General features: G+C 35.9%; 1 pseudogene; it reads left to right on the forward strand.

The window, feature by feature from the left end:
- Positions 1–1,844: 1,844 nt before the first annotated feature.
- The window catches only part of LOC122354386, an 81,659-nt pseudogene continuing 60,017 nt past the window's right edge, over positions 1,845–23,486 (forward strand).

Consider the following 23,486-nt stretch of genomic DNA (forward strand, 5'->3'; position numbering starts at 1 on the left):
TAATATAAAAAAAGGTTAACTCAAAAATCACAATCATATATGCTTTGAATGAGAGAATATCATGAGGTTTATGTAAAATCTCTAAAGATATCTCTCTAACCAAGAAGGGAAACTTAATGTTCAAAGATTACTACCCTATCTTAATTTATTTTGGTTTCATTGGGTTGTGCCTAATAATTTAATCAATTTATTTTCTAATCAGCTGCCTGTCAAATAGAATGATCTGTTTTGAGTATATTTTTGTGATTTATTTGTTCTGGGTTAATCCTGACTATGAGGAAGAGTCTGGGAATCTAGTTCATCTGTAAGTGGTTTTCATTTATATTTAAATAGCTGTCATTCTTGTGTACTGTACTGTGTAGATATCTATATACAGTATGTGTGCTGGCTGATTTATTTATTTTTTTGGTTTCAGGTGGCAGATTTTTCACCCTTTAACTTCCAGGTACTGTCAGACCCGCTTTCATACAAAGCTTATGTATCTTCATCTCCATGGTCCCCATATCTTTGCATATTTCTAAGCGTTCCATACATGTGTTGGTGGTTTTTTTGCAGCTTAGTTTGATGTTATTGCTTGTTATAGTAGAAATGTGGTTTGTACACATTGTGATACATCATCAGCGTTTGTGGATAAAATTTAGTTACAGTGTTCTTTTAGTATCAGCTACATACTATATTAATATTTCAAATAAGATGTTTTCTGCTTTTTTTTATTGACTTTTAGTTTTTAGTAATGTTTTAAAAGTTCTTCTATCATATAATTAAAAAAAAAAAAATAATAATTCTGTATTCATTTTAATTTTGTACAATATATTGTTTGTGTTTATTTTCAGCTTTGGTTGTAGCTTTTTAGTTTTAGCTTATAACAAAACTGTTTATAATAAAAATAATGAGGAATCACATTGGATAAAACGTTAAAATAATTTTTTTGAAAGTGTAGCTATGAGACAAGAAATGTAAAATCTCTACCATTCATGTCAGTTTTGCATCATACATGCATGGATACAGGTAGAGACTGCATACAGAAAAATACACAAACAAGATGGCATTGATGAATAAGCCTACAAATTAGTTTGCTTTAGAAAAGAGAAGTTTTTGAAAGCTTTGCAGTTCAAATACAAATACAAATCGAAAGCAATGCAAGTGTTTAATAAAAACACAACCTTCACTTTAATCCCTTTTTATTTTTAAAATGTCAAATACATTTTTTTAGTAAATCATTTTATGTCATCAATGCTATTGAATCTAATTTGAATTGTAGGCCAGAATATTTAGAAAGAAATATCCACTCTTTAAGGTACTAAGTAAATTTCTAATCAAGCACAAGGGGTCACTCTAGCTGGCAGGAGTAAATCAGCTCTCTGCTGTAGGTGGCGTAGCATAACACCGTCACATGTTTACAACGGGCAGTTCCTCCTGTTGCTAGTGTGCATGTACTAAGCTTTGTAACTCAAATCATGTTTGTTGCAAACAGACCCTTAGGTCCAGGTTTCTAAAATATAAGTGAAAATTTCCCCTGAGTTTTCCTGAAATGAACCAAGAAGCGGTAAACTTGTTAACTAAAAGCGGCTAAAACATGTTTGATTAGAGCCCACACACACATCACTGTGACACCGATCTAGAGATTCTTCTTTGTTGTCGCTCATCGAATGCTTTGTAAAATTTCATTCAGAGTTGTCAGCCATGTCACAAATCAAAAGTTTTTTTTTTTTTTGTTTTTTCCACATAGTCACATAATCAATTAACTGTGTTGTGTGTCGATGGTTACGAGGTCTGTCTCTCCTTTAGCTGGACTCAGAACATGAAGCTCATGGCCTGTCTGCGAACGCCCAACAGAGAAGGTCATGTACACCCTCGTGTCTGTCCCTGATGGCAATGACATCTCCTCCATTTTGAGCTGGATCCCACTAATTCCCTCAGAGGAGGAGACTCCCTCGTCCCCCAGGTACACACTGACCAGAAGTAGATTATAATAACATCACTTGACGTATAACATCTTTAAAAACAGTACAGGTTCAAAAGTGTGTACTACCTATATTTATTGTGTCTATGTATAAATACATGATAGAGTATATTACATAACACACACACACACACACACATATATATATATATATATATATATATATATATATATATATATATATATATATATATGTATATATATATATATATATATGTATATATGTATATGTGTGTGTATATATATATATATATATATATATATATATATATATATATATATATATGTATATGTGTGTATGTATATATATATATATATATATATATATATATATATATGTGTGTATATATATGTGTATATATATGTGTATATATGTATGATGATTGCATATATAAAATCATATATGTTACATCATGTAAACAAAAAGCATGATTTAAAGTTTAATTTGTTAACCATACTTTATGTAAGGTTTATAGATAAGCAACAAACGGATGAATTAAAATTAGCTTGAGGAAAAAGGCCTGCAGGATATTTAGTAGTAAAGGCCCTTAATGAACCTAAAGAGAAAACCGTAACCGATTCATTCGGCTATGGATATAAGTCACAGGGAAGATGTCTTGCACTCACGCATTTTCCTGGTATTTCTGGAAGTCGCCTGCATCTCATGATGTCTTGCGTCTCCCGAGTCTGGCGACTACGTTTTGTTTGTTTTTAACTATGGTCTGTTGTCTCCAGTGAATCATGACTGACAACACGAGAGAGATTTGGAAAACCGCACACATGATGCTCACACACCCGTCAGACTCCAAAAAACCCCCCAACGCTTCCAGGACAGAGCACGCACGTGTCGCTTTGTGATACCTGCAAAACTCTTACTTTTCTAGCTGAAAATAGTCAGAAAGTCCGGCAGGGTGTGGAGGCAGGAAATCAGGGTGACGCGCACTTTGCCAGCGTGATATCTTTCCATGTTGTCGAAACATGTTGTTAAAACAGAAGCCAGATGTTGCGTAACCGTCCACCCCAGATTCCCTTATTTTTATATAAGCCATCACTTGGAAAGAGTTTTTTAATGAAGTCATCTTCCTTGCTGCTCAGAAGCAGAACATAGTAGGGGAAATTCAGCTTTGGTATTGAACGAGTGAATCAGATGAAGATGTCCAGATTATGTTTATGATTCTATGATGCGATCGAATTTGAAAAGTTTATAGAAAGTATATTAAATCCCAGAAAAGTGTTTGATGTTAATTTTGAATAACGTTTTTGAAAATAAATGGTCCCAGTATAAATCATATTTTAAATTATTAGTTTTTTCGTAAAAACATAGTGGTAAGATCCCCCCTCTCGGCTTATGCATCCCTAAAATATTTTTTATCTTCTGAGGGCATTTTTGTGTGTTTTACATACATACATTTTCAATATTTAATTCATCCATTAAGGCTTACAATGCTTTCCATTGGGAATAATTTAACCTTTTGATTTTCTTAACCTTTTGATGTAACCTTCTAATTAACATGTTCAACATGTGACTTCTTATTAATTTCATGTGATTTTTTTTTTTTTTTGTGGTGATGTAGAACCGAGACACTTTCTTGAAATGTTTCATGACATGAGTTTCTCTTTGAATGCAGTCTGATTCATGTGATGATGATGCATGTGTGTTTGTGTAATTGCTTCTTTGTATATCGAGCCTATGGGCCTTGATAATCTATAGATAATATGACCCTCTCCACCACATGCTCAGAATGGATTTCATGCGACACTAAGCCACTGACGGTAATATGAGTAACAAGCTGAACTAAAGCCTCCTCTTGTGTGTGAGAGAGATCATCTTTAAGTTTGATCCTAGTAAAAGGATTTTCTAAGTCATGGCTTTAAGTGTGACCCGAAATACCCCAACTCTCAGACCAGCGTCCTGTCACGGCACTGGAGGGCTGTAGATGTGACTAATTAGTGTGAGGGGCACACATACACACTCACACACACAAAGGTAAGCTCTGTTAGTCACATAGACGATTGCACAACTGTGCCAGGAATACAGCCGCGTCTGTGTGTGACAAGAGCATGTTTGTGTGAAACGCTAGGCCCAATTTTACTTACGTGTGTGTGTGTGTGTAATTGTATAGATGTGTGTGCTTTTAGTGAAGAAACTCTGTGACGCTTTGGTTACGTTCAAGCCTCAGTTGAGCGAGGCCCAAAACAGAACCTCATGAAATCACAGCGACACAGAGCTGGGTGATGGATGGCTAAAATCATATTTTCAGTTTCAGTATCAATCTAATGCGTATTTGATACACATGTTATGAATTCTCTGGTATGAATTAGACTCGGTTTAAGTTCTAGGTGCAAAAATATCCTTTGTAATTTAAAAAAGGCAGTAATATTTTCATCTCTTATGAGCAACCAGGGTGCATTTATTTAAACAAAAATGCTGTAAAAGCTGTAATGTTGGTCAAATATTATCCCATGTTACAATGCAGTTTATTCCTGTGATGCAAAGCTGAATTTAGTCTTCAGTGTCACATGATCTTTCTGCTGATTTTGTGCTCAAGAAACATTTCTATTTATTTCAATTATTGTTGAAGAGTTCATGTTTTTATGGAAAATGTGATGCATTTTCACAATTCTTTGATGAATAGAATGTTTAAAAAAAAAAAAAAAAACTTTTGATCATATTAAAGCTAAATAAAAGTATTAATTACATTCAACAAAGGAAAAACAAACTTATTTTGAAAGCTGACCTAGAGATAAGAGGTGACAATCTCTCTCTCACTTGCTCTCTCACACACACACACACACACTCACTAGAAAATTATGCCAATTCATGTTCTAGGTGGAGTATTTCTTTACGTCAATTTGACACTAACCTCCACTGCATGATATTTTTCTCATTTTCTCTTTCTCACCCTTTTTTTAAAATCATTCTGATGATGCAGCTCAATTTAGAAGCATGGCCTGTTAAAAACCTAGCAAAAAACAGCTCTGATAGCAGTGTTAAGGTCTCCTTAGTGTGCAAGACAAATGTGAACAGGTGCATTGTGCTTACGGCAATTTAGTAAAACAAGCGTGAATTAACTATCTGGCCTGACAGGTATTGAACTTCCTTGTAGGTTTGTGTTTAAGCACCACACACACTTGCACACACTGAGAACAATAGTGGCTTTGATAGCTAGGTGTGTGTGTCTAACTGCTATAGCTTCCCGTAGGCGCTGTTGGAGTCAGTGGCATGAACTCAGGGAAAGTTCATGTTTTGATTGTGCAATACAATCGCAGTAGCTTGGGTCCGTAAATGCATGAGCCTTAAAGCTAATAGCTTCATTTTATTGTCGCGAACTATCACAAAAGATCTGACTTAATAAACATTTTCCATACGTTTGAGGTTCTATATATCAGGTTGGTGAGTTTGTGAGACAGATCTTTCTTTGACATCCTTAATAGAGCCACTGTTCGGCGTTAGGCAGTCATATCCTCTTAAACGTTGGGTTGTAGTTTACAGAGGACTTTACAGAGGTCACAGTGACCTGAAGGCGTCCCACCTCCACCATATATGCCCTGAACCTAGTTCTCACATGATGTCTTAGTACACGAGTGTTTTATCCCCTAGTGAGCTTTTGAAGGACTGCTAAACGGTTAAATGAACTCATTTGACCCCTAAATATGACCCTAGACGACCCTTGCCACAGCAGGAATGTGCTGTGACCTCCTGTAAACTCTTGATGGTCTTAAGATTAAGGGTTACTGGAGGTTATCAGTTACCTTTCCAGTTAACCTCTATTCATTTATAAAGGGTTAATATAATTACTCGTAACGTAAATAATGAATGAATGATTGTATACATATATACATGCATGCATTTATACATTAAAAAAAGAAACATTTTACGTTAGTCATATTAATAGTACCTCTGTGTCAGTAATTTGAGCTAAGCACAAGGTCACAATTGATTTTTTTATTTTTTTATTTATTATTAAGCAGATCATACATTTTGATACCACTGACATTTTGTTTCCTCCTCAGGAACTCGTATGTGAGACTAAGGCACTTGTGCACCAATACATGGGTCCACAGCACCAACAACCCCATTGACAAAGAGGAGGAGAAGCCAGTTATGTTACGGGTGGGTGTTGTTCAAGTAATTCACAAAAACACTAATATCAAATGGTTGAATCAGGTTGCCATTTAGTATAATTTATTGTCTGATTTTTTTTTTTTGCAGCTAATAATATAACAATAACATTTTAGATTAATTATTTAAATTATTATGTGATCATTTTATTAGCTTAATAAATATGCAAGCTAATGCTTTTGTCCAAAGCAACATATATAATAAATCTTTAGAATATAATTTTAAATATTAATATGAAGTCTATATAAACTGTAAAGGTTATAGAATAGTTTATAGAATTATAGAATTCTTCCAGTTATCATGTTATTCTTTTACTACTGTTGCACTAAATTTCAGTATTTTTTTCTCTTTCAGATTGGCACATCACCTATCAAAGAAGATAAAGAGGCCTTCGCCATTGTGCCAGTCCCTCCTGCGGAGGTGAGGGACCTAGACTTTGCCAACGATGCCAGTAAAGTGTTGGCATCCATCGCTGGCAAGCTAGAGAAGGGCACAATCACTCAGAATGAAAGAAGGTCTGACTCCTGAAAGTGTCTGGAATAGGAATGTGCTTGAGTCCTTTAGCGACCCTGACTAAATGTTTTTGCTACAACCCCATTTCCCATTTCATGTCGTTTCACTGTATCAATTGATTACAGTGAACAAACCATGTGGGAACTATTTCCAAAGGCCTAAACTGGAAATTCAAAAGCGTTGCTGTGATGAATGAACAACATTTTCCAGCACTTCTAGTGAATTTTGCCCTTAATTAGGGCTGTTATGAGTTTAAACCGACTTGACCTTCTTTTCTCTTTGTGTTTTGTAGATTTGTCACTAAGCTTCTGGAGGACCTTGTGTTTTTCGTGGTGGACATCCCCAACAATGGCCAGGATGTTTTGGAGATCATGGTCAATAAACCCAACCGTGAACGGCAGAAACTCATGAGAGAGCAGAATATCTTAAAACAAGTAGGATGCTCTTCAATACCTCATAATTCCTGTGGCTAAAAGATGTGAAAAACTTTTTCAGGTGTAGAATTGGGATGTGTGCTACAATCAATCAACTTGTCTAAAGTTGATTATTATCCATATTGTTTTTATTTTCCATCAAACAGTTTTTACATACTGACAGCAACAAAAGCAGCAGATGGGCTGAATGAAAATGTAAATTCACCCTCTGACAGCAGGTGGCGCTTTTGGACAAGCAGAAATACAACAAATAGAATGATTATCCTTATAAACTGCACTAATAAACACTTTTATCCTAAAATAAAATTAAGTAAATGTCACAAATCAATTATTTTTCAGTCAAAAACCTGCATTGTAAATAAACCAGCAGTAAAAAGGCACAAAAATGCATTCATTATGCATTATTAAAAGTATTTCCACATCCTGCTTTAGAAGAATATTTAAAATATAAAATGAGTAATGCATTTTTTCATCTGCAACCATATTGATATAGACATAAGGGCTCATAAAAAGTATTTCATTAAACAATTTTGAAAATTAGATTTTTTTTTCACCATATGACAACAATTTTTGGATCTCTAAAGAACCTTTCAGTGAACGGTCCCTAAAAGAACTGTATTTAAATAATCTAAAGCACATTTTTGTGCTATTCTACAATTGTTTGTGCAGTGAAAAACTTCAGAATTTTCTTCATTAGTGCAAGTAATACATCAGATGTATTATTCATTCCAATCTCCATCCGATAGATCTTTAAGCTGCTTCAGGCCCCGTTCACCGACAGCGGCGATGGTCCCATGTTGCGTCTGGAGGAGCTGAATGACCAGAGACACGCACCCTTCAGGCACATATGCAGACTGTGCTACCGTGTGCTGCGACATTCACAGCAGGATTACAGGAAGAACCAGGTGGGTCTGCAGCATTTCGAAAATACGGCTGTAAACATTTCTATTGGCCTATTGTTTTTTTTTAACTGGGCGTGCAGGGCTCTAATGTAAACTTCATTCATCAAATTTTAGTTAATGCATCAAATACCATTAAAAGTATAACATTACAGCATAAATTAAGTTTGTTAATAATGTAGCTGCTAATTGTTTGTTCATCTTTGTTAGCTCAGGCACATATGTTAAGATTTTAATTTTAATAATGTAGGCGAAAATAAAAACTATAGCCTAATAAAACTAAAGCTATTAGTTGAAATTAAGATGTTAATGTTAGTTTTTTTAGGCTAAAATATACTTGGCCCACCCAGTTTTATGCAAACTCACCCACTTAAACATTTCTGGCTTCACCCTGGTGTGCAGGAGCATCTCTGGTTCAATCTTCGACAACAATTTTCAATTTTTTTTTTTTACTGTACTGTTTTGAACTGTACTATTCATATTGTGACTGTGGACACGACGTCCCAGTGCTTCCCCTCTTGATTTGTTTTCTAAATCCATGCTGATATGATTCAGTTGACTTTGCCTTCGTTTAAATTCTCTCTGATGTATTCAGAAAACTTCAAGATGTTATCTGTGTGTCTGCAGGCATAAGTGTGATTTCCTGTGGTCTCCAACATTACACATCTAATTAATATTTTTTTAAAGACTTTTAAAAAAATTATATATAATGCCATTGAACCTCAGACTTTTTCGAGGTTTCGAAATTCAGTGGCACGTGTTTGTAGATGTTGACATGAGTCAAAGTAATTCATTGAATATATTTAATGCATTTAATTTTATATAACATGGTTTTAATTTGTTCTGTGTTTGACAAAGGAAGTGGCCGTGTTTACACACACACACACACACACACACACACACACACACACACACACACACACACAGTATAGTGCTTAATAGCCCACGCAGTCCTTACCAGAGCAAAATGTCTCGTTAAATGCAGATAGACATCATTATATAATTTTCTGTATGAATCAAGCCATATGGGATGTTTAAAAAAAGTTATTTGCATTATATGGCAAAATGAAATTAGAATCAAAGTGTAATAATATTTATAAACTCAGTCATTCATAGAAACGTTGGTGCAAACATCTTCAGAGTGCATTAGCTGAAAATATAACCATAAAGAGCAGGGCTGTCGCGATAACTACAAATTTTGCAATACCACGCTGTTGACGAGCATAACGCAAAGGAATGCAACAACAGCAACCACGCTATTTGCATATTTTCTTTTTCATAAGGTTTTTCACTTCTAGTTTTACGCTTCGCGCATGTGTAGGCTAATGAATATTAACAATGAAAACATGTGTACCGTGCTGATTTATACAACGGTTCAGTAGATTTCCACTTTACAGACATGGCTTCAGAAGCAAATCATCTCGAAATATGCACAGTCCAACTTGAATCAAAATTTTAAAATTCAAATTCTGTTAATTAAACCCTTTTTTATTGGTCCCAATGCTCCAAATAGTAATTAAACCTTAACGTTATTATTTTACAAAACAACTTTTATTTTTACATTTTCTGAGAGGAGTACATTTTTATCTGCTTCTGGACAACTGCCGGTCCTGCTTCTCACAACAAGTAGGTCTGCTGTTGCAAAGCGCAGCATGCCAGGTTCGCGAATATTTAAATTAATTAAATTAGTCCAAAACAGTGAAATAAGATTAGAACCCATGCTAATGAAACCAAGCGATGCATTATGTCTCAATAGGCTGTCAATGTTAATTAAACGTTAAAAGAAAAGAGGAAATCACTCATTACTTTTGATTAAACTAGGCCTACTGTTTACATTTACGTTTAGTCATTTAGCAATGTTTTTTTCCAAAGCGACTTACAATTGAGGATAAAGCGATTCATCATGAAGAGGTAGACGAAGAAGTGTTTTTATTTTATTTATTTGAATTGAGTATGTGGAAAAAAAAAAAACATTTGAAAAATCTGACTAATTTTGCCAGCACGGGTCACACACGTATGGCTCCCTTTTAAATCACTAAAATGCTCTAAAATCACAAAAATTTAAGCGGTAAGTGGATTCTCTAAATGCGTCAGAATTTCTGTTCAGTAAAATCAACAGATATGTCTGTGATACAATTTTCAATGCAGCAGAAACACTTGAATCGATCTACCATCGATCGAACCATGACTGGATAGTCTTTTTTTTTAAGGTTATTTTAGTGCTTTAATTTAACCTAAACAAAAATTTCAAATATGGCTGATAGCTGAGGTTTTCTTTTCTCTCTTTCTTTTTTTTTTATTTAGTTAATGTTCAGTTAATGTTCATCCTTTATCCTCATTAAATGTGTTTTTTAAAGCAAAACCCACTCAAAAAGAGAACGGGTGACAGGTGCGGTGTATAAAAGAACAGAAGTATTCACTTTGTCTCTTTGTGCCCTCCGTCCAGGAATACATCGCCAAGCAGTTCCGCTTCATGCAGAAACAGATCGGCTACGACGTGTTGGCCGAAGATACAATAACGGCCCTCCTCCACAACAACCGCAAACTCTTGGAGAAGCACATCACGGCGGCTGAAATTGACACGTTTGTCAGCCTTGTGAGGAAAAACCGTGAACCAAGGTGGGAGAGAGTGTGCTGCGGACAAGACAAAAGAGCTTTTCTGCCCAAAAGTTTGAGAGAAACGCTTAAACTTTTTTTGCTTATATAAGTGCCAAATAGAGATAGAAGTCTGACATGTTTATGTTTAGGTTTCTGGACTACCTGTCCGATCTGTGTGTGTCAATGAACAAGTCCATCCCAGTGACTCAGGAGCTGATCTGTAACGCTGGTGCTGAATCCTGCCAATGCTGACATCCTTATAGAAACCAAGTGAGACATTTTTGAATTACTAGATGCAAAGATTAGTTTTCAGTTATTTTCGTTAGTGTTGTTATCAAATATAACTTCAGTTTAAACACTGTGCAGTCGTCAGTGTCACAGGATCCTTCAGAAATCATTCTAATAATACTTTAAAGAATTTCTTTTTAGCATTTATAAATGTCTTTACAAGATCAATTTAATGCAGCCTTCCTAAAGAAATGTATTCTTAAAATAAAACATATTTGAATTATTAATTATTCAAGTGCTTCTGGTCAGTTCTATTTGAAATCTGTATCTTTTTTTTTCTCTCGACCCAGGCTGGTGTTGTCTCGGTTTGAGGTGGAGTCTGGAGAGGGTCCAGTGGAGTCAGAGGAGGATGAGGAGGAGGTGTGGTTGTTTTGGAAGGACAGCGGTAAGGAGATCAAGAGTAAGAGCATCAGAGAGCTGGCGCAGGATGCTAAAGAAGGCCAGAAAGAGGACCAGGATGTCATTAGCTACTACAGGTCAGCCAACAGGAAATAAACCAGCGGTCGAAGTTTATCAGGGCAAAAGTTCAAAATGCTAAAAAAAAAAAAAAAAAAAAACCTAATCAAAACATCAGTTCTGTCAGTAACCTTTTTTCTTTCCTGGTTAACTCTCTTTCTCAGATACCAGCTGAACCTGTTTGCAAGGATGTGTTTGGACCGCCAGTACTTAGCCATAGAGAAGATATCAGGTCAGCTGGATGTAGACCTGATCCTGCGCTGCATGTCGGATGAAGACCTTCCCTACGACCTCCGTGCCTCGTTCTGCCGGCTGATGCTTCACATGCACGTAGACCGTGACCCGCAGGAACAGGTCATGCCTGTGAAATACGCCAGGCTGTGGTCCGAGATCCCATCCAAAATCGCCATCGATGAGTAGGTTGAAGTGTTTTTAAAGAAACCGTATTAGTTTTCTGTAGTTATCTCAATCAAGTTCATCCAATGTTGTGTTTCAGTTATGATAATGACGGAACCAGCAGAGATGAGATAAAGGAGCGCTTTGCACTCACAATGGACTTTGTTGAGAACTACCTCAGAGATGTGGTCTGTCAGAATGTTCCTTTCTCCGATAAAGAGAAAAACAAACTGACTTTTGAGGTAAGTCACCCATCCAGACTGTAAAGATACGACAAGCATGGGTTGTTACTGGATGTGACTAACTCTTGTGTTGCTTTTTGTGTGTTTAAGGTTGTGAACTTAGCAAGAAACCTTATTTACTTTGGCTTTTACAACTTCAGTGACTTGTTGCGCTTGACTAAGATCTTGTTGGCCATTTTGGACTGCGTTCATGTCAGCACCATCTACCCCGTCAACAAAATGGAAAAAGGAGATGAGTCCAAAAGTAAAGAATTTTTTTTCTCATGTTGTAACAGTTTCAGTCAACGTCAGCAGCATAATGGGTCCTTTGAATGATATTCAAGCACTCACTAAAACTTGCACAAGCAAAATGTAGAATTTTTAACGGTTTGGTGGTTATGTTTCTCACAGGTAGCAATGTAATGAGGTCCATCCATGGCGTTGGGGAGCTCATGACCCAGGTGGTCTTAAGAGGAGGTGGATTCTTACCCACCACCCCCACAACACCCCCTGATGGTGATGTGGTGAAGACCCAGACAGAACCAGAGAAGGAAGACATTCTGGTGATGGACACCAAACTGAAGATCATAGAAATCCTACAGGTATTTTAAAAAGAAAATATAGTTTTTTTATTTTATATGAACTATCTGAGGAATCTAAATTTCATCCAAACAGTCAGTTAGTTTCAAATGTTGAAGGTAGAGTTCAAATCTGGTGCAAAACTGAACTTTGTGTTTTTTTGTTGTTCAGTTTATACTGAATGTACGACTGGACTACAGGATCTCCTGCTTGCTCTGCATCTTCAAACGTGAGTTTGACGAGAGCAACACGCAAACGGATGCAGTGCCAGCTGCGAATGCAGACGGACCCAACTGTATCCCAGGTATGCAGTATCTCCCAATCGCCATCAATCAAGTTACTCTACAGATTATGCGAGTTTTTCTGTGTGTTTTACAGCTCTGGACTTTGAGAATATTGAAGAACAAGCAGAAGGAATTTTTGGAGGAAGGTAAGGATCCGTTTCTTGAATGAGGTGCTTTGTAAGAGATCGAAAGTGTGTAACTATAATTCTTTCTGAATTCAGTGAGGAGAACACACCTCTGGATCTTGATGACCATGGTGGAAGAACATTTTTGAGGGTTCTGCTGCATCTCACTATGCATGACTATCCACCGCTTGTGTCTGGAGCCCTACATTTGCTCTTCAGACATTTCAGCCAGAGACAAGAAGTGCTAATGGCTTTCAAGCAGGTATGTAACATGATGACATTGCTGTTCTAAATCATTTTTATGAATGGTATTGTCACTTTTGGTCCATTTCTTGCTGTTGATGTTGAAGTAATTTGTATTTTAATTCTTCATGCATCCCTTCCCTTTTTTTCCCTATAGGTTCAACTTCTAGTGACCAGTCAGGATGTTGACAACTACAAGCAGATCAAATCAGACCTTGACCAGCTGCGATCTAATGTGGAAAAGTCAGAGCTCTGGGTGTACAAGCGACAGGGTGATGAAGGCATGGATGCAGGAGACGGACTCCCAGCAGAATCTGACCACAAAAAGAAGGTGGCAGCATTTATTATTTAAGCCAGAGACCCACAATTGCATATTTATGAGTGTTGGCTGGCCTAAAATATGGCGCATACCAAACCAGTCATAAGTGTCAGTTTGTCCAAATTGAGATTTATACATCAGAAAGCTGAAGAAATAAGCTTTCCTGCAATGTATGGTTTGTGAGGACAATATTTGGGTGAGATAAAACTATTTGAAAATCAGAAAAATTGCCTTTAAAGTTGTCCAAAGTAAGTTTTTAGCAATGTATATAACTAATCAAATATATCTATAGTAGGAAATTCACTAAATATTTTAATGCAACATGGTCTTTGCTTAATATTGAAATGATTTTTGGCATAAAAGAAAAATCGATACATTTGACCCTTAGAATATTTTGTTGGCTGTCGCTACAAATATACCCCAGCAAATTAAGACCAGGGTCACGTATTAATTCACTGACATTCTTCATGCTTATATTGCATCATTGCCTTTTTTATGTATCAGGGCAAAATAAAATGAATAAAGGGGTAATTTTTCCTTTTTTCTTGTGGTTGAAACTTTGTAGCTCACTTTTTCTGTTGCTTTACAATGACCTTTTTTTCTGGGGCAGTCTTTTGTATATAATAGCCATTATTACTTGAACGAAATACAACATTAACGGTTGCTTTATTTCGTGTATGTCTGCTCTTTATGCAGAGGGACTCTGGTTCGGGCAAAAAAAAGACAGACGGAAATAGCAGTGACAATTACAGAGATGTGAAAGAGGTAAAGTGTCATTCACACGTTTCACACATGAACATTCAGCCTTAGGTAGGGTCTTATGTCTGAAGTAGTTAATGCATCTAAGCACTATAAAAGAGCTAATTATGTAGCCACTTTAACTAAAGAAGATCTAATTAACCCGTCCTGAAGTGTACATCTGGAGGAGAAATGGCATAAGCAGCACCGCATGTAAAAGCTATTGCAGACTGATCTGCTTTATTAAACAGTATTTATTCATTTACCCCTCGTTATCTCATTGTCTGTCTGTCTTTCTTTCTATCTCTAGATCCTCCTGCGTCTCAGCAAGCTTTGCGTACAGGAAGGACCGTCCGGGAAGAAGAGTAAGAAACAGCAGCAGAGGCTGTTGAGGAACATGGGAGCTCATTCAGTGGTGCTTGAGCTGCTGCAGATCCCTTATGAGAAGGTGCAGTAGTGTAGAGGTCTTCACGAACCGAATCTGAACCCAAGTGCATTTTTCTGATGCATCTTATATCTGTTAAGTTGGTATTTCTGTAAATAAGGTTCAGGCCCGGCTCCTGTCAGAAGCTTGGCCCACCATGGCTCCACACTATTTGACTACCAATAACAAAATTGTTGTGATATTCAGTTGAGCTTCCTATATTTTTATTTTAGCTGTTCAATTTCACTTTAGATTCGGCGATCACATCTACAGTGCTCTGTGTAAAGGGACAGCATCTTACAAGATCTTTTACGATATATTAATCAATGAGCTCAGCATCTGTTGATGCATGTTGGTGCATGGTCTTGTCTCAGTCTCAGTGGTGTAGTAAAGGGTCTGCGCAGGTGTATAAGGTGTATACCCTCTTCTTTATCAGCCGGCTTTGCATACACACATCTAAATTCCGTCTGATGTGCATTCAGTAGTGTCCTGCATTAGTCAAAATTATGACAATGCGCCACATGAGTAGCTAACCAAATCACATGTGAATAAATGCAAGTATTTATTCACATCAGTATCACGTCAGTATCATGGTAACTAGAAATGACATCATAAAAAGCTGACTTCCCGGGAGGGAAATGGCTCATAATAGTCAGTACATTATAAAATGAAAAGAAAAATCAAAAGAACCATTATGTAATATAAAATATGTATTTTAGGTATGGAAAGTTTTGATATTTGGGATTTCAGCTTAGAATTCTACATTTTCTAACGTTTTCTAAAAGACTTTACATATTATTTTGTAATAAAAATATAACCCCATATCTTCCTATTGGGGTTCTATTTGAAAAAAAAGCACTTTTTTTTTTTTATTACCAAAGACCAAACTCGTCAAAGTTTTGTACCCAACACGACTCAGACCCTGGGTTTTCAGAACCAAGTGGACCCATGAAGACCTCTAGTCTGGTGTAATCGAGTTCAATAAGTGTGGTACTGGTAGAATTATTTTTATGGTCTGTTAATGCTTCTCGAATGTTCATTCTTCTGCCGATGCGGATGGAAAACTACTAACACACCTCACACTCAGCAATTCCACAACACTGCTACTGAATCTACTGTAAAGAGATCAGAGTAGTCTGATTCCTGACTTAATTGATTTGGATCTTTGTAGGGAATCAAAAACATGCAGCATGAAGGAATCATTCATACGATCCAGTTTTCTTCTTAATCTCTGAATGAAAATGAAACCTGTGTGCTTCTTGAATGAATGACTATAATTTAGTGTATCAGAACATGCACTGTCAAGTTTTAAAAGCATTCAGGAGTAAAAGACTCCTATTGGTTCTTTTTTTGTGAATCCAATAAACCCATTACATCTATTGATTAAACGTCTTTTGATTAAATATATAATTGCTGTGATCTAATTCTTAATAAGAAATCAGAAATGAAAATTCTACCAGTGTAGTCTTATACATGTTATACACATATGGCATTTTTACAGGGTGAGGACATACGAATGCAAGAGATCATGAAGCTGGCTCATGAGTTTCTTCAGAACTTCTGTGCAGGCAACCAGCAGAACCAGGCTCTGCTCCACAAACACATCAACCTATTTCTCAACCCTGGGGTGAGCTTTTTACCTCTCACGCGCATACACAAACATCAGGGAAGGATGAGTGTTGCGTTATGGTGGTTGAAATTAAACATCATGGTGATGATGATTCATAGTTCATCATCGTGACATCATGACTACACTAATTGTGGTCTTTTTTTTGTGGGATTTTAATGTAACAAATTGCATTGTGGATATTCTTAGTCATACTGTGGTAGGTTATATACACATTTATTTATTATTTGTGTGAAAATATGATTTTTATATGTTAATGCACAACTTGGAGAACCTACTCCAAATCTTTTAATTACATTGACTAAATAGATTGTCTTTTAGTTCACCTCTTTCCAGACTACTTGGGGATAGAAGTTGTGTGTGTATGTATGTGTGTGTGTATATATATGTGTATATATATAATAAGATATAAATAAGCCTATTGGTGTAGTAATAATAATAATAATAATAATTAAACAGGAATAATTAAACAAAAATAAAATCTTAAACAAAATTATAAATAAAAATTATAAGCAAGTAAAATTTTGCCTAATAATAGAGTCCTGTTGCAATGTTTGTGTACAATAGAATCATTGTTAGATCATAGACTGGATTTTTGTTTGTCATAGTGAATGTGCTTTGTGAATGACAAACTATATATATATATATATATATATATATATATATATATATATATATATATTATCTAGAAATATGGCATATAGTCTTATAGCTCCAACATGACCAACTAGTGCCCAGGTCAGGAAGCAGACAGACCGGCTAAACCGACCGTCTGCTAGCTGCCTCACGTCACAGAAGGCAGTTAATTCTCAGCACATAGAGACTCTTTCACATAGATATCACACTATAGAGACTGTGTCTGTTCCCGAACTAGAATATATGAGAAACGTCCAAACCAAATCAAAAGCAATAATTTAATTAATGTCCAACAAATTAAAACTACCTATATATAATATATATAATATATATATATATATAAAATAAGATATAAATAAGCCTATTGGTGTAATAATAATAATAATAATAATAATAATAATAATTTTAAACAGGAATAATATTTTGTAATATGGTTAATAATAATAATAATAATAATAATAATTGAATTAATTAATTAATAATAAATCTTAATAAACAAAATAAAATAAAAGTAGAATTAAGTAGAATTTTGCATAACAGAGTCCTGTATAGTGAATGTGCTTTGTGAATGACAAACTATATATATATATATTATCTAGAAATATGGCATATAGTCTTATAGCTCCAACATGACCAACTAGTAATAATATATAATATATATATTATTAAATGTTTCAGCATCACCCATACAACTTTTGCTCAATTAGATCAAAAGGACTTTTTTCTAATACAGCTAGTGAAGCGCTTGTTCGTAATCTACATGTATCTGCTGTTTTTTGTCATGTGTAGATCCTGGAGGCCATCACCATGCAGCACATCTTCATGAACAACTTCCAGCTGTGCAGTGAGATGAACGAGCGGGTCGTGCAGCACCGTCCACTGCATCGAGACCCACGGCAGACACGTGCAGTACCTGAAGTTCCTGCAGACCATCGTCAAGGCCGAGAACAAATTTATCAAAAAATGTCAGGATATCGTAATGGCCGAGGTGGGTGGCTGATGTGCTGAAATCGCCTTTGGTAGTCATGTCTGCGATTTTAAAATGAATCAATTTTTTCTGCAGTTGGTGAACTCTGGAGAGGATGTGCTGGTCTTTTATAATGACCGGGCCTCGTTCCAGACTCTGGTCCAGATGATGCGCTCGGAGCGTGACCGGATGGATGAAAACAGCCCCCTCATGTACCACATCCACCTGGTGGAGCTGTTGGCCGTCTGCACAGAGGGCAAAAACGTTTACACCGAGATCAAGTGCAACTCCTTGCTGCCGCTGGACGATATTGTTCGCGTGGTTACACACAAAGACTGTATCCCTGAGGTCAGTGGCCTGTTTATTTTCAACAATGTATTATTGTGGTATCATCTGTTTCTCCAGCCCCTATCAACCACTATTAATCTTGTGTTTCCAATGGATTGCAAGAACTGTATGTTGTACAATAAAAGTGGCTGAGGGGAAAAAAAAAATATATAAAAAAATGTAATTGAAGAGATTGTTTTATTTCATGTCTTTGATTTATATTTCTTTTTCTTTATATTATTTTAATACATAAATATAATGTTATATTTTAATAAATCAAACTTTAATTAGTAAAATATAATTTTTATTAAAAACATTTTTAATGCATAAAACGTGAATAAAAACTTCTTCTTTTTAATACATACATTTTAATTTAATTAAAACCTTTTTATATGGTTTGAATACTTTGACAGCAAATAAATAATGTAATTTAAAATGCATTTTAATTAATTGTATTAGAATTTGAATTCAGTTAGATTATTTAAATACATAAAAAAGTTACATCTGAATTAAGAACTTTTTTAATTTACAACTTTAATTAATTAAATGAATTGTAAAAAATGTTATTAAACCACTGCTCTGTTGTCGTCTCCCCGGCCCATATACTCCCAGAACATAGTTTACTGATGTCCTTGTTGCAAGTATTAAGGTGCGTGTATTCTTTCCCAGGTCAAAATTGCGTACATCAACTTCCTGAACCATTGCTACGTGGACACAGAGGTCGAAATGAAGGAGATCTACACCAGCAACCACATGTGGAAGCTCTTTGAGAACTTTCTGGTCGACATATGCAGGGTAACGGGGACTTTTCTCAACCCCAATGAATCGTTTAAGTGTAAAGTACCAAAAAGTACCAATCTGTTGCTTGCTAGCGTGCAACTAACATTGTCTAACTGTTGATGGCCTGAGGGTTTTTTTTTTTAAAAGTCGAGTAGAAGTGATTCATTATTTGTGGTATGATACGGGTTTTTATTTATATGATGTCTGATCCAAGTCCTCTTTTTAGGGCAGCAAAGCAGTGTATGTTCTGACTGTGCTTACTGAAGCAAATGACTCAAAGCCACAATAAATGTCTATTATTTATGTTCGCTTTGCATCCAGGTCTGCAACAATACAAGCGATCGCAGACATGCTGACACGACGTTAGAAAACTACGTGACAGAAACCGTGATGAGCATCGTGACGACATTTTTCAGCTCCCCTTTCTCCGACCAAAGCACTAGTTTACAGGTAACGACCCCAGTACTCAAATATTCGTGATATATCTGCACAAGTTAAGTACGCGTTGCTTTCAGCTGTCGGTTTCAGTTCAATTTTGGTTCACCACCTTCTTCAGTTTCTAAAGCGGTTTGATTTCTTTAAAGGAAATGCGTCGTTATCTTTACACATGGGAAAATAAACCCTCCAGATAATATCTTAACCATTTTTCACCTCTTCCTCGCTCAGGTGGCACGTCATATGTACGTAAGTACCTGTAAAACCCCCTTTCTCTAGCCCTAACCTGCCGGTGTCTTTTGTGAGACCTGTAGGATCTGTAGAAGCGTCGGACCGAAGAAATATCTGTAGAAATATCATCACGCCCAGGGGTTTCTAAGGAATCGGCCTGACCACTGCCGGTTGACGCGACGGTCAGAGCTTTCCAAGAACTCTCCTCTCTCATCAGCATTCACAGACTTCCCACATCTGCATTTCACAATCAGAGTAACCAGGGCTGATGTCTGCCTGCGGACGCTACACATAAAGCCTTGTTTGTAGAGCGTTGGTGGCTGACTGCATAGCTTTTCTTGGAAAATCTGGTGTTTTCACTATTGTCCGTCTTTCCATGTAGTACGTCTGACTTTGCTATCTGGAAACGAAAGCAATCACACGAATGGTGCTAGTTCTGTACCTTAACGTTATTTTAACTTTCTGAGCTTTGGGCAACGTGACGCCTATTTTGTTAGTTTTAAAGAGCTTTAAAAGTATACTTCCCTGTTTCTTTTCACAGATCAAACTAAGTTAATCTTGCAAAAAGACAGATATTTTATGTCAATTTTTTTCTCTGTTCCTGTGATAAAATACTAATACGAGGCAATTTAAATGGCAGTATATATCATTTATTTTGACATTGCAGTAATACAATAATGCACATAGTACTAGACATGTAATTGTATTTTAATAAGCTTTGTTGAAATATGATTTTTAGCAAAAATGTAATGAATACATTACATTTAAGAAAATTAAATACATTGTTATTTACATTATCATTTAGGATATTGCTACAATTACAAATATCAATTCTGCAGTATGTAATTAATAAAATATTGTCTAACTATCTTTTATCTATCTAGCATTATTATTATTATTATTATTATTATAATTATTGTTACATATTTTCATATTATATTTACAGATATTTTGCAAAACTATTTGTTTTTGAAAAATTAACTTATGTTCACCAAGGCTGTAATTGTAATGTAATGCAACATACTCTTTTGAAATGATGTCAGCGTCACATGATTCTTCAGAAATCTTTGTAATACTGAGAAGCATTACTAATTATCAGATCAAATTTATCGTCAGCGTTAAACCGTTACGGCTTAATATTTACATTTAGATTTTTTTCTTGACATTTCGATGAATGGCGAGCTTTTATTCGATGTTAAAATCGAATACTATAATGTTATAAAATGATGTTAAAATGATAAATGGTTTCCTTTCGTCTAATGTAGGTACAGACGAATCAAAATCATTTATTTGTAGCCCAGTAGTCTGCAGCTGTTAAGTTCCTCCTCGTACTGTGTCGTGTATCGACCCTAAAACCATTCATCCTTTCCTGGAAGTGTTGCTTCATGACAGCTTCCTTCTCTGATCTCTCACATCTCTCTTTGCCGTGGCAGGCCTCCATTTTAGGCAAAATAACCGAGGTACCGCTTTGTAATGACTTCACAGTGGTTGCACATAGAATGTCGTGACGTAGTTTGGGTTAGACTCTTCGCTAGTAATCCTGTCTGAATGGGAAACTAGATCACACTGAGGGTTTTTTTTTTTTTTTTTTGCGTGTGTGTGTGTTTTCACAATTAAGCCCTTGTGCGTACTAGACTAGTCGTCCAGAAAACGTTTGAACATGTCTTGCATCTGTAGCGTGGCAAACATGCCATCCTGTGTTGTGTTCTCAACCACGGTGTCGGTGTTAAGATGTGGTGTTAGTTTCTGTCACTGGATGTGTCAACACGTCATCATTTGTTAACCTTGTAGTCTATATATTAAGTAAATGGAAAAAAATGTACACAAATTTGGGGGTATGATTTTTATTATGTTTTTTTTAAGAAACTCTTTAATTAGACGTGTCAGGTTCAGTGTAAGCTTATCTCTATTGATAGCATCTTCTGCCGTGGAATACCACAGAAACCGGTCCCTTCGTTTGTGCAAAGAAGCAATGGCATGTGCATTAATTCTATTAGCTTTAATATGTACGGGGGTCACTACAAATAGTTTTTATTGTTTTGGAAAGAAGCCTCGTATGAGCACCAAGGCTGCATTTACGAAATAAATAGAAATTGTAATGTTGTGAAAATCTTTTCCCTTTATATTTTCTGCTTGAATGTATTTTGAATGAGTTTTTTACCTGTAATGACAAAGCTGAATTTTCAGCATCATTACTCCGTGTCTTCAGTGTCACATTTACTATTAATAATGTTGAAAACAGTCGCTGCTTAATATTTTTGTAGATATTTTTTTAAATACATTTTTACCTACTTTTTCTTGATTTATTTATGCTATTCTTTAATAAAACGTTTAAAAGCTCAGCGATTATTTAAAATATTTATTATATATTATATTATTGTAACTATTATAGCATCATACATGTCTTTACTGTCACTTTTGATCATCCTTGCTTAGCTTTTTTTTTTTTTTTTTTTTTTCTGTAAAATGTTTGAAATTATATTGGCGTCAGTATAACATAAGTGCTTTAACCAACATATGAGCTGCTTCAAAACTGTCTGGAATGCCTCGACTGATGCTGTCGATAGAGTTGAACTTCTTTTGGACCTTCTGTAGAAGACGCTGTAGAAACCAAAAAATGATGCAGAGATGTTTCGTTCACTTGAAAACTTGAATCTTTTGAAAGTCTGTCTGTTATCGAAGTTTAGTTGTTTATTTCCTGTCCTTTTGAGTCTAATCTAGTCTCTCCATCCTTCCCTCTGTCCTCTCTCGTTTGGCAGACCCGGCAGCCTGTGTTTGTGCAGCTCCTGCAGGGGGTTTTCAGAGTTTACCATTGTAACTGGCTCGTTCCTGCCCAGAAAGCCTCAGTGGAGAGCTGTATTAAGGTTCTGTCTGATGTGGGTAAGTATTTCGAACCTTTACGTAAATGAACCTCATGCGGCTCCATTTTCATTCCTCTGTCCTTTAAATAAAAACCAGAGATGATTGAGAAGAAATGATTTCACCATTCGCTGTATTAAGTGTGCGCATAACCGTCTACATTTAGCCAAGAGCAGAGCGATCGCCATCCCGGTGGATTTGGACAGTCAGGTGAACAACCTGTTTGTGAAGTCCAACAATGTGGTGCAGAAAACCATCCTCAATTGGAGGATGTCAGCTCGCAACGCGTCCAGAAGAGACTCAACGCTCACCACTTCTAAAGATTACAGGAACATCATTGAGAGGCTGCAGGTGAGGGCGGAGCTCCAGAGAACAGCCGATTAAACGATGTTTTCGTATTAAGTGCTGCGTCACAATAGCTTTTAGCAAGACACACTTAGAAATAACATTATTGTTGCGTATCATTGTTTGGTGATGGGGTCGGTTGGTCAAACATGCGTAGAAAAAAACGTCTCCGTATTGTTCTAGACGCATTGCAAAATGGAATTTGAAGAGGTTGGGAAACAGGAAATTCATTCCAGGAATTCACGTGCATTGTTATAGGGAAGTTGAGTCAGGGTGAGATGAAGGTCCTTGGAAATTATGTCCGGTGGAATGTTCTGATAAAGTTCAATCTAACATCCCAACGCACACGTACTATATGGATAATAAAACAAAAAGTCCTTGTCTAGTTAGATAAGCTGTTCTTTTTATTTGTATATGTTCTATCAATAATGCATTTAAGTTAAATTAAATTGCACTGTGCCTTTAGAAAGGTTACAGTGTTGAGTGTAACAGGGTTTGCAGTAAAAAACAAAACAAAACAAACAGCTTTGTGCTTAAGGTTATAATAATTTAAGTGTAGTTTGTATTGTAATAATTAAATGTAGTCTTTTTTTTAAATAGAGAATTTGTTTTATATGTTATGTGTTAAAATAGTGTTGTATAGTAGCATTCTATTTTAGCATTCTACTATTTAGCA

This window comes from Puntigrus tetrazona, chromosome 11 (genome assembly GCF_018831695.1).
Source record: "Puntigrus tetrazona isolate hp1 chromosome 11, ASM1883169v1, whole genome shotgun sequence".
Classification (NCBI taxonomy): Eukaryota; Metazoa; Chordata; class Actinopteri; order Cypriniformes; family Cyprinidae; genus Puntigrus; species Puntigrus tetrazona.